The sequence below is a fragment of the Dermacentor variabilis genome, chromosome 6 (assembly GCF_050947875.1).
Source record: "Dermacentor variabilis isolate Ectoservices chromosome 6, ASM5094787v1, whole genome shotgun sequence".
In the NCBI taxonomy this organism is placed as follows: domain Eukaryota; kingdom Metazoa; phylum Arthropoda; class Arachnida; order Ixodida; family Ixodidae; genus Dermacentor; species Dermacentor variabilis.
The window spans coordinates 78,709,484-78,728,735 of NC_134573.1; positions in this window are offsets into that span (position 1 = coordinate 78,709,484).

Consider the following 19,252-nt stretch of genomic DNA (forward strand, 5'->3'; position numbering starts at 1 on the left):
AAGACGCGTCCCGGAAATGAAGCATCCGGATTAACCCTGTAATCGAAAGCTGGGCCTATGCCAAGGGCCCACAATACAAAGCATCAAGTCGGAATCAGCTTCCAAAGGACGAGATCAAACGAAACTCTTTCAAACGGATAGGCTTTTGTTTATCCTAGGAATATTTTTGTGAAATTTCGCTTCTTTGCAATCAGCCCAAAGCTGATTATTTAGCTTTGAAATTCCTAGTCTATTCCATTCACACTCCTAATCCATTTCATTCTATTCACTCAATGAAAATGTAGCACGTCTATACTGCCACGCTGTAGTGTTCTGAAAGACAAGGTAGTTCCAAGCGAGTTAGTCCCGATTCTGCATGAGTATTGCGCGAGTTTGCGTTGGGAAAACATTTAGGAAGAGACACTCAAGGACGCCCACGTGTAGTGAAACGAAAGCATTGTGGTCCCTTATGCGAAATGTTTTTCCTCGCGTTCCTTGTTCGCCCAAGCTGTCATCTGAAGTTTTAACAATGTCTCGGTAAGGCCACATGAAAATGCACTGGCTCGCCGCTGACACACAAGATTTAAAGCATATCTCAGCGCCGTTCAATTCGATATTATTGTTTATTATTTACTAAGCTCATTTTATACACTCTAGACAAGCGCCACCTCTTCTTCATTGGCTACGTCCCACGTTTATTCAGGCTGAGCCGTGGAGCCGCCAAGGCATCAGGAAGCGTTCTAATATTGCATGCTGGAGGGCAGGTTTCGATTCCCACCGCGACCGAAATTTACAAAATTTTATTTTCAAAGGCAATAATTCACTTTTTAAAGTATCCTCCCAGAGAAAGCTTTCACGTGTTTTTAGTCTTTGCGCGATCGCTTAATTCAGTGTACTATCCAACGACTAGTAAGGCAGATTATCACGTAGTTGGTGTCGGAGTTCTGAGCATTTAATGGTGTTGAATAAATATAGGTCGAAGCACTCAGTCACTACACAGGAAGTCGTCCTTCGCCGCAAAACGATCTATCTATCATGACATCTTTTTCTGAGACTTTACACTGCAGCGCATTCACGGGTGGTTGAATGTCATCGAGAATGTACGCCAGTAAATTGCTTATCACGCGCAATCTGTCTAGGTGTCGCCATATCGATATTCAATCGGTGACAACATTCTGCAAATATCAAATAAGCTGGCGCACCTTGAGACAATGGATAACTTTGGAACAGTGGACAACCACTAAAGCAATCTAACAAGGGGGAGGTGCTACTCCCGTGCGGCCTGCATGGCTCGCTGGACCGCCCAAATTTGGTCTTGAAGTTCTGAGCTGAGCAGCCCTCAGGGCCGGAGCATTAGAGAGGGGAGGGGCAAAAAAGCATTTCTGTGAAAAGATGCACTTTTAAATGGACGAGACGAGAGGGGGGTTAACCGAAGGTGGCGATGTTTATTAGTCATATCATAAGCCATATCAGTTTTTATTGGCTTATGATATGACTTATAAGTGGAGTCATATAATGTACCAATACAATTACAATACAAATTTATTTAACAAATCAAATGAGTAGATGTAACCAAACTACAAAACAATATAAAATGACTAAATGATACAGGCAGGCACAAGCAAACAAGAAGAAACAACCAAAAAAACCTTGAGGTAACGAACAATTAGTTACTGCTAGTTAAAGCATTCTTGAAGCGTTGATGATATGTAATTTCTGCAGCTCATTCTGCACTTGCGGCTCGAGCACAATTAGACATATTAAGACGTGAGGAGTTATTTTGAAGCGTTTCGTGTGACTATATTGGATCGTCAAGGAAAGGGTCCCGAACAGAGGTGGCGTTTTCCGCCTTCGAACGAATTAGTGTTTTATAAAGTAAAAGTTTAAGAACCTAAGGAACGCGTGAGAAATGCCGGCGAAGATGTGCAAGTGTTTTGTTAGCGCTGGCGATTATGGATTCCATGTGTTCCTTCAAGATTAGTTTTGAGGATATAGGGACGCCACGATATCTATATGACGATACTACTTTCAAAGGAAAGTTATCAAGAAGATATGAAACATTTGCAGTACTAGATCTAGTTACGCGCATGACTTTGCCTTTTTAGTGTAATTCTATGCCCCAAGTCTTACACCAAGCGGACACATAATAAAGATCAGACTGTTAAATAGTAGTATTTATTATAAGTACTTCTCGAAATATTACACAATCATCTGCAAACAAGCTGATATGGAAAGAAAAGCAGGAAGGTAAGTCGTTAATGTAGATTAGGAAAAGGAGACGGCCAAGCACCGATCCTTGAGGAAACACGACTCGGAGGAGAGTCAGTGTTATTACCAGATACCAAGTGGGAACAATTTAGTATAAAAAGAAACCTTCAAGCCGTGCAAGCAATTTGCAATCCAAATATAGTAACTGCAACTTATGTAAAAGGAGATTATGGCATACGTTATCGAAGGCTTTTGAAAAATATAAAAATTATACAGTCAGCTAAAGAAGAGCGAGCGAAGATAGCGCGAAGACGGTGAGTGAAAGTGAGTTGAGTATCACATTAGAATATTTTGCTAAATCTATCTTGTGAAAGCGAAAAAAAAAATGAATTCGATTCAAGAAAAAGCAACAAGGTTTGAAAATAGATTAGCCTCGAAAATTTTACATGGAATGCTAGTCAGAGAAATGGGGTGATAATTCAGAGGCGAGTGTTTATTACTAAACTTGTGAAGTGGGACCACCCTCCCGATCTTCCTGTCAGTGGGGAATAAATTGTTCTCTAGAGAGTGTTGAAAACTTGTTGTTACTCTAATTGATGAGTAACAGACTGTATTTATGAGAATCCTAGGAATAATGGAATCGTACCCAGGTGAGTAGGATGCTTTTAAATTTTTATAGCTGTGACTACGCCATTGTAGTCAGTTATAATGGGAGACATTACTATTGGTCCTAAAGGTTTAACATGAGGAAGCATTGTTTGAGTTGTTTCAGAGAAGTTGCGAACAAAGACTTCATTTAACACATGGGCACACTGCACATCAGGTATAGTATTCCCTACAGAATCAACAAGACTCATTGCGCTATCACTTTTAGGATGAACCACGTATCAGATCTTTTTTGAATTGGGTGTGAGCATTGAAGGTAACGTGTCATTTAGAAAAGTATCTTTAGCATTTTTTGTGGCTGCTATGTACACGGCAGAAGCTTGTTCGTAGGCTACCTAGCGGCTGTCATCTAGGGATTGTATTGCTGAGCGGTGTGTCCGCTTTTCTTATTCGGCAAACCTATTGTGTGGTGGTTGTACTATAGTGAATCAGCATTTGCAATTATCGTATGAGTAGGTACTTTTTTATTTCTTGAAGCTGAAATAAAAATAAATCCCGATTTGTTTGTACCGTTCGCTCTTCAAGACCATCGAGACAGCAGTGAAGGAAGGTGTAAAGTTCCTGGTTGATTAGTTCGAATTTCACACTTCATTAATGTTTTATGACTTTAGGTTGTTGCATTTTGGACGTGAAATGTTAATGCGAAATGATCGATTGGAGTGGTCGCTTATACCGTGCGGGTGAGTGACGTTATGAACGTATTCAGCCTGTGTTGCTAGCACGAGATTAGGAATGTTTGCTGATGATACAGCGATTCCAGTTGGTTTTGTTATCTATTGTGTTAAAGAACATACAGCGCACATATACAAAAATATCTCTTGCGAGTGAAAAAAGCGGATTCAGCGCAGGTGGCTCACAGTCCCACTAAACAATACGGATGTTAAAATCCCCCATTAAGAAAAGCGGTAACTTCGGAAACTGACACACCACAGAAATAATCACGTCGTGTAGTTCGTTAACGAAAATGAAATTGTGCGAAGGGTGGTGGTAACAGACACCAAAAATTATTTCTTGCTTGTGAAATTCAGCCACAACGCAAACGGTTTCCAACTCGCCTGGTATGTAGATGCGGTACGATGGGAGCTCTTTCGAGATGGCGAGCTACACATCACCGCCTGTCCGCGACCGTCGATCACAGCGATGTACAGAAAATTGCTTAACTGGCGAAAAAAAAGTTACCTCTGGCCGATGCCAGGTTTCGGTTAATAAGAGAATGCGTTGCATTGCAAGTATCAACAGCAGAGTTCAATGGTCACCATTAATAGGCCGACTTCGAACATTACTAAAGAGTACAGATGTGTGTAACTGATCTCGCCCACAGCTCCTCGCGCACCTCTAGCTTGGCGCTCATTTAGTCGCGTTGGCTATTGTACGGCGGTTATTAGACGAAGCAAACTCCTTACGTTCAGCGACGCTCTCTGTTTCTGCAGTGTACACGTAATGCTTTTTGTTCATGACAAGGCATCTGTGCCTGGGCTGATAGGCCTGCGTTTCCGATTGATTTTTGGCAAAATCAGGAAGTTTCGAGCGTATACGACGCGTGCGGTTGAAAAATCTTAGCTCAAATTGAGGTTATTTTCTTTTAGCTTTTTATGTGGGCTCAACACAGTTTGTTTAACCTTACAGTTTGAAAACTTCACAACAATAGGGAGGCACTTGTTAGCGGCGTAAGCACCGATACGATGCGCCTGATGAGCGTGATGATGATAGCATGAGCGGGCAAATTATCCGCAACACAAAGAAGGCCAGATTTGACACTTGTTTCAGTCTGCTCCCAAGATTCAGGAGAGTCAGGTATACCTCGAAAAATAAGTTGTCGCGACGCGACCTACCTTCTCAATCTTGCAGACGAGGTTCCAAAGAGTCATACCTAGCGGTAACGCTTTCCAAATGTATGGCATGCTCCCTTAAGTTCTTCAGACTTATTGTCGAACCATTCAGTTTTTTTTTCGAGTTTATGCAACCTCGTGAATGTTGCCAATCTTCGTTTCGTTAATTTTCTGACTGCTTTTTATGGCTTTTATGTCAGCGGACAGTTTGGCCTGACTTTTGGATGACTGCACAGAACTAGTATGCAGATCTTTCAGTAAACGAAAAAGAACCCTCATTTGTTCTGCGGGATCATCGGGCATGTCTTCCAAGGAAAGCAACGATGCCGAACTAGTGTCAGGCTCGGGATTTGTTTCCCCATCACCAGAGCATAGCAGTAGAAACATTAACATAAAACAGCCACAGGCAATTTCATAAAATACTTGTGGGCAAGCGAGCAAGAGCCAGTTCGTGTTGTCGCTTTTTTGGCATATAAAGATATTCGTTTACACACCAGCGAAGCACAAACGGGCCAAGCGTGAACTATGCTGCCTACCTTGCTGTCTTGCCCACTGAAGTGACGAGGTTGCGGACAGTATATATAGGTAGTCACAGGAACTGATGCCAGTGTCGATGAATATTCCCTACAGAGAGCGAGCTGCGGTGCGGGGCAAACATCCGAGATAATCCGCGGAAAAAAGCGTGGCATTCTTCGGTGTACTCCAGGCGTTTCTGAATAGTAGAAACGGTGCTTGCCATGTGAGGAGGAGGCATCATCATCATCAGCAGCAGCCTGGTTACGCCCACTGCAGTGCAAAGGCCTCTCCCATACTTCTCCAACAACCACGGTCATGTACTAATTGGGGCCATGTTGTCCCTGCAAACTTCTTAATCTCATCCGCCCACCTACTTTCTGCCGCCCCCTGCTACGCTTCCCTTCCCTTGGGATCCAGTCTGTAACCCTTAATGACCATCGGCTGCCTTCCCTCCTCATTACGTGTCCTGCCCATGCCCATTTCTTTCTCTTGATTTCAGCTAAGATGTCATTACCTCGCGGTTGTTCCCTCACCCGATCTGCTCTTTTCTTATCCCTTAACGTTACACCTATCATTATTCTTTCCATAGCTCGTTGCGTCGTCCTTAATTTAAGCAGAACCCCTCTCGTAAGCCTCCAGGTTTCTGCCCTGTAGGTGAGTACTGGTGAGAGACAGCTATTATGCGCTTTGCTCTTGAGGGATACTGGCAACCTGCTGTTCATGATCTGCAAATGCATGCCAAACGCACCCCAGCTCATTCTTATTCTTCTTAGTATTTCCGTCTCATGATACGGATCCGCCGTCCTAAGTAGATGTATTGCCCTATCACTTCCAGTGCTTCTCTACCTATTGTAAATTGCTGTTCTCTTCCGAGACTGTTAAACGTTACTTCAGTTTTCTGTAGATTAATTTTAGACCCACTCTTCTGCTTTGCCTCTCCAGGTCAGTGAGCATGCATTGCAATTGGTCCCCTGAGTTACTAAGCAAGACAATATCATCAATGAATCGCAAGTTACTAAAGTATTCTCCATTAACCTTTATCCCCAATTCTTCCCAATCCAGGTCTCTTTATACCTCCTGTAAACACGCTGTGAATAGCATTGGAGAGATCGTATCTCCTTGCCTGACGCCTTTCATTTAATGGGATTTTGTTGCATTCCTTATGGAGGACTACGGTGGCTGTGGGGCCGCTATAGATATCTTCCAGTACTTTTACATATGGCTCATCTACACCCTGATTCCGTAATGCCTCCATGACTGCTGAGATTTCGACAGAACCAAACACTTTCTCGTAATGAATGAAAGCTATATATAAGGGTTGGTTATATTCTGCACATTTCTCTATCACTTGATTGACAGCGTGAATATGGTCTATTGTTGAGTAGCCTTTACGGAATCCTGCCTGGTCCTTTGGTTGACAGAAGTCTAAGGTGTTCCTGATACTATTGGCGATTACCTTAGTAAATACTTTGTAGGCAACGGACAGTAAGCTGAGCGGTCTATAATTTTTCAAGTCTTTGGCGTCCCCTTTCTTATGGATTAGGATTATGTTAGCGTTCTTCCAAGATTCCGGTACGCTCGAGGTTATGAGGCATTGCGTATACAGGGTGGCCAGTTTCTCTAGAACAATCTAGAGAAACGGTAACAATCTGCTGTTACCTGATCCTCCGCAGCTGCCTTCCCCCTTTGCATAGCTGCCAAGGCTTTCTTTACTTCTTCCGGCGTTACCTGTGGGATTTCAATTTCCTGTAAACTATTCTCTCTTCCAATATCGTCGTAGGTGCCACTGGTACTGTATAAATCTCTACAGAACTCATCAGCCACTTTAAGAATCTAATCCGTATTAGTAATGACATTGGCGCCTTTGTCTCTTAACGCATACATCTAATTCTTCTCAATTCCTAGTTTCTTCACTGCTTTTAGGCTTCCTCCGTTCCTGAGAGCATGTTCAATTCTATCCATATTATACTTCCTTATGTCAGCTGTCTTACGCTTGTTGATTAACTTCGAAAGTTCTGCCAGTTGTATTCTAGCTGTAGGGTTAGAGGCTTTCATACATTGGGCGTTTCTTGATCAGATCTTTCGTCTCCTCCGACAGCTTACTGGTATCCTGTCCAACGGAGTTACCACCGACTTCCATTGCACCCTCATTAATGATGCCCACAAGATTGTCTTTCATTGCTTCAACACTAAGGTCCTCTTCCTCAGTTAAAGCCGAATACCTGTTCCATTGCTTGATCTGAAATTCTATTTTCCCTCTTACCGCAACTCATTGATCGCCTTCTTATTTACCAGTTTCTTCTGTTCCTTCCTCAGGTTTAGGCAAATTCGAGTTATTACCATCCTATTGTCACTGCAGCGCACCTTGCTAAGCATGTCCACATCTTCTATGATGCCAGGGTTAGCGCAGAGTATTGAGTCTATTTCATTTCTAGTCTCACCGTTTCGGGCTCCTGTACGTCCATTTTCGGCTATCCCGCTTGCCGAAGAAGGTATTCATTATGCGCATATTATCCTGTTCCGCAAACTATACTAATAACTCTCCCCTGCTATTATTTGTGCCTATGCCATATTCCCCCACTGCCTTGTCTCCAGCCTGCTTTTTGCCTACCTTGGCATTGAAGTTGCCCATGAGTATAGTGCATTTTGTTTTCACTCTAGCCGTCGCCGATTCCACGTCTTCATAGAAGCTTTCAAGTTCCTGGTCATCATGACTGGATGTAGGGGCGTAGACCTGTACAACCTTCATTTTGTACCTCTTATTAAGTTTCACAACGAGACCTGCCACCCTCTCAATAATGCAATAGAATTCCTATATGTTACCAGCTATATTTTTACTAATCAGGAATCCGACTCCTAGTTCTCGTCTCTCCGCTAAGCCCCGGGAGAACAGGACGTGCCCTCTTTTTAGCACTGTATGTGCTTCTCTTGGCCTCCCAACTTCACTGAGCCCTATTATATCCCATTTACTGCCCTCTAATTGCTCCAATAGCACTGCAAGACTCTCCTCACTAGATAACGCTCTAGCGTTAAACGTTGGCAGGTTCATATTCCAATGGCGGCCGGTCCGGGGCCAGGGATTCTTAGCACCCTCTGCGGTGTCGCAGGTCTGACCGCCGCCGTGGTCAATTGGTTCGCAGCTGCTGGTTACTGAAGGCCGGGGTTCGATTGTTGTATTCATATAGGAGGTTGTGGACAAGTATTGCACCAGGATGGCCAATCCTGCTGTGGTGAGGGAGTGCGTTGCCGGTTCTGGTCACCGGGATCAGGCCACGCTCCAGGCCTGTTTATGCAATTTTATCAACACGCGGATATTTTTTATTCCGGTGGAAAAGTGCGCGGCACCGGGATTGGAACCGCGGATCTCTTGCACGCGAGGCGGCTGTACTACCACTACGCCACAGCTGCACTGCACAAAGGAGGAGGCAGGCACAGAATAATGACGGATGACAGGAAAAGCTGCGAAGCGCAAGCGTGAACCATGCTACCTACATTGTTCTCTTGCCCAATCTACTATGATAGAACTTTGCTGGGATAGAACATTGAAATTAATGTAATAGCGTGAAATTTCAGCTTTTCGCACTTCATTAACTGATTGATTTAACGAAGTTTTAAAATCAATAAATGAATGATAGGTCTGGGCATATTTGCCTTGTCGCCCAAATGTGTTTTCAAGCGGCATGTATACGTTATCGGGAACATAAACATAGATAATTAGCAAAGTTTCTTGTGACCATAGAAGTAGCTAGCTATATCGAAAAGCTATTTTCGTTTGACTCCGAGCACTACAGAGAGAACAGATTGAAACTGGAGAGCATCGTTGTGAACTAAATGAGGCTTCGCCAGAAGCTTGAAATAATGCTTTTTCGGTGGAGCAGTTCCATGAAATACCTTCTTTGAGAGTAAATAAAACTTCCGTAGCATTAGCAAGACGGGGAGTAAAAGAATGTAACTGTGGTTTTATATGACGGAGCTGCATTTAAGATGTAGCAATAACAGTTATGTAGATGACCGAAAATTTATTTATTTATTTATTTATTATACTAAATAGACCGGAAATAATCTTTTAAATAAGAAGAGGAATGTGAAATAAATTTTTTGACCAGCTCACACTGCCATTGGCAAGAGTAGCCACACTTAAGTGTTTTCTCTGGCTTATCATTTGTATCCGTCCATTTATGTTAGCCTAATGGTCCATGTAGCTCTTTTGATTGTTGCTTTTGGTGCAGCGTGGCGTCACATTTTATTACTGATATCTTTTTCCAGATTCAACCTCAGCTGGGAGGCACCTCAGCTGGAACGCTGAAGGTGAGTTCTTTGGCCGTCCATTTTGTAGCGTCACCATGATCAAATGCAGAGATGCCGTGAAAATGTGTTGCGGGAAGTAGAAAAAACAACATTGCTGATGCAACTACAAGGGGCATTTCCTCCAGTGATCAAATGGTGCAGAGTGCCTTCATTAGCAGACATGGTGCCTTTAAGCGCTCAGCTAAAGGACTTTGCAACTGCACCGGCACTGGGAGTGAATTTCAGTGTCACTTGTGAACATATTAAACTTAGAATGTGAGCTTTTCAGTGTATATGGCTGATATAAGAGGGGCGTTCAGATACTTAGTGTGGACATAGTGGTCTACATGAGTCCACATCTTTCTAGTTTCACCAAAATGAAGGTATTATGACCTATGCCATACAGCAGCGCACTGCTAGGGGTATCAAATGAAAACAGCAGCACCCATTAAGAAAGTTTGCTGAAGAACGAGCAGTGATCGGGGCTTTCGGCGTTTCATGGGCCAAATTCCAAAAAAGATTGATGCCGATTTGGACGGTTTGCACTGCCGGTCACCACATACTGAAACCAGCATGGCATGAATCTCCTTGGTATTATGCCTGTTTAAGATATAGTAAATGCATCACTGCTTATAGAACAGTTGGAAATTGGGAGGTTGAGGGCAGATGGCAGGGCTCCCCCCTGGAGTAGCCAGTGCTTACCCTCTGCTATACTGACAATCCTACCTTACTGAGAACAAGTGATGCATGTTATCCTATTAGATAGCCAAGTGCATTCCATGTTCTGCGCGAAGATGACACTAATGACACCCTAAATCAATTTAAAATCAATAAAGCATCGTTTTAAATCCTTCCAACCTGGGCCTGAAAGCTACTTCCCGCTGCGAGACGGCAGGACTTCTGCAGGGCATATTTAAGCATGTGATTGCTACACCCCTTTTCACCAGCTCAGAATGGCTCGAATAGGGCAGTAGAGGTTTATTTGCTCGTGGCTCGTATTTCGAATAAACGTGGAATCGGAGAAGGATATGTCAGGAAACGAACAGAATTATCTTCAATCAATTCGTTAGTTAGCATCAAAGGACCCAAGCCATATCTTAACGTATCCAGTGCCTAAGCCACATCACTTGAACTGTGAGTTTCCGCTACGGCCTGGTCACGAAGAAATCCTCCACATAGTGGCGCACCTTTTCCAGGCGGGATCGCCCAAAAATTTACAGTGAGGTTCGCCATATTTTTACAATAAGAGATCACTCTTTCTGGCACAATGTGATAGCTGTGTGGCACCTAGGTATAATCATCATCATCAGCCTGGTTACACCCACTGCAGGTCAAAGGCCTCTCCCATACTTCTCCAACTACCCGGTCATGTACTAATTGTGGCCATGTTGTCCCTGCAAACTTCCTAATCTCATCCGCCCACCTAACTTTCTGCCACCCTCTGCTGCGCTTCCCTTCCCTTGGAATCATTTCCGTAACTCTTAATGACCATCGGTTATCTTCCCACCTCATTACGTGTCCTGCCCATGCCCCCCCCCTATTTCTTTTTCTTGATTTCACCTAAGATATCATTAACTCGCGTTTTTTCCCTGACCCAATCTGCTCTTTTCTTATCCGTTAACGTTACACCTATTATTCTTCTTTCCATAGCTCGTTGCGTCGTCCTCAATTTAAGCAGAAACCTTTTCGTAAGCCTCCAAGTTTCTGCCCCATACGTGAGTTTTGGTTAGACACAGCTGTTATAAACTTTTCTCTTGAGGGAATAATGGCAGCCTGCTGTTCATGATGGGAGAATGCCTCTTGCGATTATTCGTGTGATTACTTCAGTCTCACGATCCGGATCCGCACCTAGGCAATAACTAGGGAAATGCATTGTTATAAATACTAAGAATGTAATGGACGAGAAGCCAAGGAATGTGAGATAAGATGGCAACAGGGACCAATTTTTGTTTTTGCAAAAATAGCTGTTTACTCAAGATCAATGCACATATTCCGGGAAAAGAGGACGATAACAAGAGAAATTCGTGACAAACTACTAATACGAAATATACCCAGAACATGCATCCAGGTTAAAACGCTGGCAGACACAAGAGAAGAGCAGAGAAAATGATCCCTAGCTTTGGGTCAGATGACAGTGCAACCTTCGTTGACGCGGCTGAATCGCCACACAGAAATAGCTACGTCGAAGTAATCGCTGATCGCGCCCAAAAACCCCCTTACAAGCGTATCAGTTAGGGCACCCATTGCACTAGCATTAGTCTCCACGAATGCTCAGTACATCATTAGCGATTCTCAAGCTGCCATTAGAAATTATGGAAAAGGTAGGATCTCTGATGAGGCATGGCACATCATCAGAGTGAATGAAAGAAAATGCTCCAACGCAGAGAAGAACGGCACGCAGTTGCTCTGGTTGCAAGCGCATACGACTCCATGGATTCCCGCAATCAACCTCAACGGGGTAGCACTCCGCGAAGTTCGAGGTCTTACTCGCCGAGCTGAGCAAAGAGTGACTTCCATCGGACAGGAGAACGCCGATGAGGAGATCTGTAGAGAAAAAGTTAGAATAAGAAGATTGAACGATATTGCCAAATTCTATCAAAATCGGAGGTTAAAAAGGTCACATTAAACTGAACAGAGCTGAGTCCCTTACTTGGACGCGATAAAAACAGAACCTATACGAGGCCCGTGGTAGTGAAAACTTTCTACCCCGATGTATACGAGAGCGATATGTGCAAGCTATGAAAGTCTCTTAGAGGCACCGTTCAACACATGCTGTGAGGATGTGAAATATATCAATATAAAATGGCAGCCTTCCAGGAAAATCTATTCCAGGAAAATCTGCTCAGCTCAGAACTTCAAGACCAAATTTGGGCGGTCCAGCGAGCCATGCAGGCCGCACAGGAGTAGCACCTCCCCCTTGTGAGATTTCTTTAGTGGTTGTCCACTGTTCCAAAGTTATCCATTGTCTCAAGGTACGCCAGCCTATTTGATATTTGCAGAATGTTGTCACCGATTGAATATCGATATAGCGACACCTAGACAGATTGCGCGTGATAAGCAATTTACTGGCGTACATTCTTGATGACATTCAACCACCCGTGAATGCGCTGTAGTGTAAAGTCTCATAAAAAGATGTCCTGATAGATAGATCGTTTTGCGGCGAAGGACGACTTCCTGTGTAGCGACTGAGTGCTTCGACCTATATTTATTCAACACCATTAAATGCTCAGAACTCCGAGACCTACTACGTGATAATCTGGCTTACTAGTCATTGGATAGTACCGATCCATGGTACTGAATTAACCGATCGCGCCAAGACTAAAAACACGTGAAAGCTTTCTCTGGGAGGATACTTTAAAAAGTGAATTATTGCCTTTGAAAATAAAATTTTGTAAATTTCGGTCTCGGTGGGGATCGAAACCTGCCCTCCAGCATGCTATACTAGAACGCTTCCCGATGCCTTGGCGGCTCCATGGCTCAGCATGACTAAACGTTCGACCTAGCCAATGAAGAAAGGGTGGCGCTAGTCATGAGAGTATAAAATGAGCGTAGTAAATAATAAGCAATAATATCGAATTGAACGGCGCTGAGATATGCTTTAAATCTTGTGTGTCAGCGGCGAGCCGGTGCCTTTTCATGTGGCCTTACCGAGACATAGTGAGAACCTCAGATGACTGCTTGGCGAACCAGGAACGCGAGGAAAAATATTTCACAAAAGGGACGACAATGCTTTCGTTTCACAACACGTGGGCGTCCTTGAGCGTCTCTTCCTAATTGTTGTCCCAACGCAAACTCGCGAAATAATGATGCAGAATCGGGACTAACTCGCTTGGAACTACCTCGTCTTTCTGATCACTTCAGCGTGGCAGTATAGAAGTGCTACATTTTCATTGAGTGAATACTATGAGATAGAGTAGGAGTGTGAATGAACTAGACTAGGAATTTCAAAGCTAAATAATAAGCTTTGGGCTGATTGCAAAGAGGTGAAATTCCACAAAGATATTCCTAGGATAAGCAAAACCCTATACGTTTGAAAGTGTTCCATTTAATCTCCTGCTTTTAGCAGATTCCGACTTGAAGATGCTCTGTATTGTGGGTCCTTGGCATAGGTGCAGCTTTCAATTATTGGGTTTAATGCGGATGCTTTATTTCGGGGACGCGTCTTACCCTCCTGCCTTTCACTGCACTGTAGAACTACGCAAAAGGCAAAAATTCTGCGTGAAGAGTGTCATTAGTGTTTACCCACGGGCTACCGTAACTCACCTCGCCTATGTAGCGTTATTTGAAGGTTTTAAGCTAAGTGCGAACTTTAACTCGACGCATCACGAATCCGAAAATAGGTGCCCACGACCAGCCCAGCTAGGTTTGCTTCACTTGGACTTTGCCCTAGGAGAGATGAGGCAGGTCACCGACAAAAGAAAGCGCAGGGTAACTGGGAAAAGAATTTGAAATAGAAAGAGTAAAGGTAGAAATGGTAAGGATGGTTGTGGCCTGTTTGCTGAATGAATGGATGAAAGAATGGCAATTTAGCGGTAAATGCGAGTGAAATGTGGTAGACATGAGATCGCACCTTTGTGAGGTCCCGGATATATGATTTGAATAAGATGTGCCTAATTGAAATGTGTTTTCAGGAGATCAGCACGTAGTCTTTGTAGACAGAATAAGATCTGATGCGGGGAATGACTAGCATGAGTGTATATATATATATATATATATACATTATATATATATATATATATATATATATATATATATATATATATATATATATATAGTACGCATTTACGCGGACTTCACCTTCACTGTACAAAGTCATCATCAATCACCGGATCGTGTTCGTTTTTGCATCGACGCCATTGGTGGAGGCGCTTTAAGATCCCTTCGACCTCAATCCACTTCAAGATCTCTCCTGGAGCTACCTTTGGGACGCCGCTTACGCAAAGAGGCCGCCATGTCGCAAGACCAGACCGCAGCGTCCACCATCTCGGTGGAAGTGCCAGCCACCACCGGTACGAGCCCTGCCAACAACCGGTATCGCGATCCTGAAATCTTCTCTGGTTTGCCCGGTGAGGACGTTGAAGACTGGCTCGACAACTACGAACGTGTCAGCGAATACAACAACTGGAACGAGACATCGAGGTTAAACAACGTACCATTTTACGTCTCTCAAGTAGCCAAGACGTGGTTCCTGAATCACTAGAGGGACTTCCGTGATTGGTCGTCTTTCAGGGAGCAGCTACGGCGGATTTTACGCACACCCACGGTTCATTCGGAAGTTGCGAAAAAGAGGCTGTCTGAGCGCCTCCAGCACTATGGCGAGTCGTATACCTCGTACATTGAGGACATTCTCGCGCTTTGCCGCCATGTCTACAGTGCCATGCCAGAAACTGACCACGTGTGACACCTTCTTAAGGGTATAGGATCTACTGCCTTCAACGCACTAGACGCTCAAAACCCTTCGACGGTGTCGGACGTCGTCTCCGTCTGTCAACGCCTCGACGCCCTGCAATCATTCCGCTTACAACCGGACTTATCCGAGAACCCCCTGGCAAACAGTACTGAGCTCCGGTCTATCATACGAGCCATAATTCGCGAGGAATTGCAAGCGCATGGCTCACCCCCTTGCAGCAGGGCTCAAGTCCAACCTGCTTCTACCGACGTGCGCGGCATTATTAAAGAGGAATTGGCCTCCCTGCAGAACGCCCACCATACCAACGCTTCTCCTTGCCTACAACCGGCTCCCTACGCCCAGGTTGCAGCAATGCCAGCCGCGCCGTCTCCAATCACACCGCCTGCGCCTGTTCACGATCATCTGTAATCTTTAGTCGCCCGAGCTCCGAACCCACCTTACTACTCTGCTTGGCGTTCGTCGAGGCCTGTCTGCTATTACTGCGGCGTTCGAGGACATATCTCCCGGTTTTGGCGACGCCGCCAGCAAGACGAACGTCCTATTTACTCTGCCTTTGAACGCGATGAGCCACCTCCTCGCGTGTACCGCACTTATGACGATAATCCTCCCTTTCGCCGATCTTCATCTCTGGCCGACTTCTCCAACACCGCACACAACACACGGGCCTCGAGACGCCGCTCCCCATCGCCGCTACGACGTTCTGTTTTGCGACTTCGACCTGTTTCCCAACTCCATGTCCAGCGACCGGAAAACTAACGAGTGCAGTTTTTGAAGGGTGAACTGCATCGCCGGGAAGTGCTCCAAGTCCTCCTGAACGTCCTTCGAACATGTTACTGGTGTCTGTGGAGGGTGTGCGTTTGTTAGCTCTGATTGGCACGGGAGGTACTATATCTGTTATGCGGGCGGACCTGTGCTCTCGCCTGCGGAAAGTGAATACGCCTTATATCGGAGCATCCCTGATTGGGGCTAATGGAGGAATCATTCGACCATCAGCCCAATGTACAGCACGCGTCTTCATTGAAGGTATCGGTCAGCACAATAAGTTCGCGATTTTATTCCCGTGCGCTCATGAACTAATTATAGGTTGGGACTTTCTCGCGTCAGCGTCCGCGTTAATTTCTTGCCGTCAACGTGTAGTCCATATGACCTAGACTGTTCATTGCAGCGGGAGTGCCGATTAGCTGCGAGTGCGTTTTCTCACCGCTGCCGATTCTGTACTGCCTCCCGGCCACGAGCAAATCATAAGTCTCTCTTCTACGGACATCACCAATGGCGACGTGTTTATCACTCCTTACGGCCGCTGTCTTGCCCGCGGGATTGTCTTCGCTTCCTGCCTGGTGTGGTTCCTAGAAAGTTCGGCATTAATCATCGCGTTAAACACGACCACTGAGACAATCTTCCTACCTCAAGGCTCCGCAGTGACCTGTTATGTGGATTCCCAACCAGTCTACCTGCTTCCTCTTGCCGCCTCGCAAGCTCTTTCTCAACAGGGTAAATCTGCTTCATCTAGCCTTGCTTCCGTGATAAGTCCTCACCTTACTGCTGCTCAGAATGAAGCATTGCTAAAATTGCTCACGAAGCATCAGGCCTCCTTTGATATGGATACATCGTCACTCGGACAGACTTCTGTTGCCTTCCATCGTATCGACACCGATGGCCTGACTATTGTACGCCGTCGTCCCTACCGAGTCGCTTTGGCCGAACGCAAAATCATCGAGGAGAACGTTGCTGATATGCTGAAAAGAAACATTGTAGGTCCCTCCACCAGTTCTTGGTCATCACCCGTCGTTTTAGTGCAGAAGGAGGATCGATCGGTATGACTTTGTATTGACTACGGCGCGCTAAACAAGATCACCCGTAAGGATGTATATCCGATGCCCCGTATTGATGATGCCCTCGATTCTTTGCAAGGCACGCAATACTTTTCCAGCCTTGATTTTCGCTTCGGATATTGGTAAATTCCAATGCACGAAGCGGACAAAGAAAAGACCGCCTTTTCTACTCCGGATGGACTTTAAGAGTTTAACGCAATGCCTTTCGGTCTATACAATGCTCCCGCCCCATTTCAAAGAATGATTGACACTGTTCTTCGCGGCCTCAAGTGGAAAACTTGTCTATGTTACCTCGACGACATGATCGTGTTTTCCTCCACTTTCACTGATCATCTTCAACGCTTAGATGAACTGCGCACATGCCTTTCTAATGCCGGACTTCAACTAAACACGAGGAAATGGCGTTTCGCTAGCACTACGATTAAAGTTCTCGGTCATCTCGTTAGGAAACACGGCATCCAGCCCGATCCGGACAAAATTTCCGCAGTGCTCAACTTTCCACGCTCACTTCGTGCTAGAGAACTGCGCTGCTTCAGTGGACTCGCCTCATACTTTCGACATTTTATCCGGAACTTCGCCACCATTGCCTCGCCCCTCCACAACCTCCTTGCTATTTCAAATTCCTTCGATTGCAACGATCACTGTGAAGCCGTGTTCCAAGAACTCAAGCGCGCACTAACATCCCCACCTATTGTTTGTCATTTTGATGACAAGGCGCCCACATTACTGTATACTGACGCTAGTGGCCAAGGAATTGGCGCCGTACAGTTGCAGCGCGACCACGAATTTTGCGAAAAGGTAGTTGCATATGCAAGCCGCGTTCTCACTTCAGCGGAAAAGAAGTACTCTATAACCGAACAAGAGTGTTTGGCTGTTGTCTGGTCCATTCAGAAATTTCGTGCGTAGCTCCACGGTCGACATTTCACGGTTTTGACCGACCACCATGCCCTATGTTGGTTGTCGACCATCGAAAACTTGTCTGGACGCCTCGGCCGCTGGATACTCCGATTGCAAGGATATAATTTTGATGTCATATACAAGTCCGGAAGGAAGCACCAAGATGCCGATGCTCTTTCACGATGCCCATTACCACCATCATCGGAGCACGTTACATCCCCTAGTCAAAGTGGCTGCACGGACGACGCATCGTGTATTACACAGATTTCTTCCTTGGCTCCATCAAACCGCCCTTCAGTGCTTTCCACTCACCAGCGCGCCGATTCTTATTGCCGTAGTATCATCAAGCACCATAGCGGTGTTTCATCTCGACCCAATGCCAGGCTACGGAAACAGCTCAAACTGTTCAAGTTCGAAGACGACGTGCTCTACCGGTGCATATTTCACCCGGATGGCCATCGATGGGTTCCAGTTCTACCGCGCTCTCTTCGCGCTGCAGTTCTGCAGGCCTCACACGATGACCCTACGTCAGGCCACTTGGGCTACCACAAAACACACGAGCTCATACGTAGCCGATTCTTTTGGCCAGGTCTTTCCGCGAGCATAGCTAGATATGTTCCTCGTGCACGCTTTGCCAACACCGTAAGCGTCCTACTACTACTCCGGTCGGGACGCTACAACCACTTCCTTGTCCAGCACGACCCTTCTCTGTTGTCGGCATTGACCCTTACGGGCCACTCCCAGCTACTCCAGACGGCAACAGAGGGATCGCCGCTGCTGACGACCACTTGACCCGGTACGCTGAAACAGCCCCAATATGTTCAGGAGCTGCCTCAAAAGTAGCGGCCTTCTTCTTGCAGGCTATCTACTTACGTCACGGGGCGCCTCACGTTCTTTTGAGCGAACGAGGCAAGGCATTTCTTTCAAACACCCTTAATCAAGTTCTGCAAGCGTCCAACACCGTGCACAGGACAACGTCTAGCTACCACCCTCAAACCAACGGGCTAACAGAGCAATTTCATCGCACGCTGTGCGACATGCTCTCCATGTATATTAAACCTGACCATCGTAACTGAGATGCGATTCTCCCATTTGTAACATTTGCATAATACACGTCTGTTCAACGGACTACCGGATACTCTCCGTTTTTCTTAGTATACGGCCACCACCCAACCTCATCACTCGACGTTTCTTTCTTCTCTGGCACCGTCAACGCTTTGCCATTCATTTGGGACCAGTTTGTGTCTCGTCTTGTCTCGGTACGATGCCTCTCACCGCGTCGTTCCCTACCGCCCTGGTGACGATGTGCACCTTTGGACACCTGCACGAACACCCGGTTTATGTGAGAAGCTTGAGTCTCGATATATTGGCACCTACAAAATCATAGGGCAGACCTCGCCAGTGAATTATCGCGTTACACCTGTTGATGCCACAACTGACCGACGCTGCCGTGGAACAGAGATCGTGCACGTTTCCCGCCTGAAGCCCTTTCAACTTCGTTCTACTGTCTAATGTGCGGCCAGGCTGGCCGTTTCCGTCCACGGGGGAAATTTGTGTAAGCATTTGTGCGGACTTCACCTTCATCTGTACAAAGTCATGTTCAATCATCGGCTCGTGTTCAGTCTTGC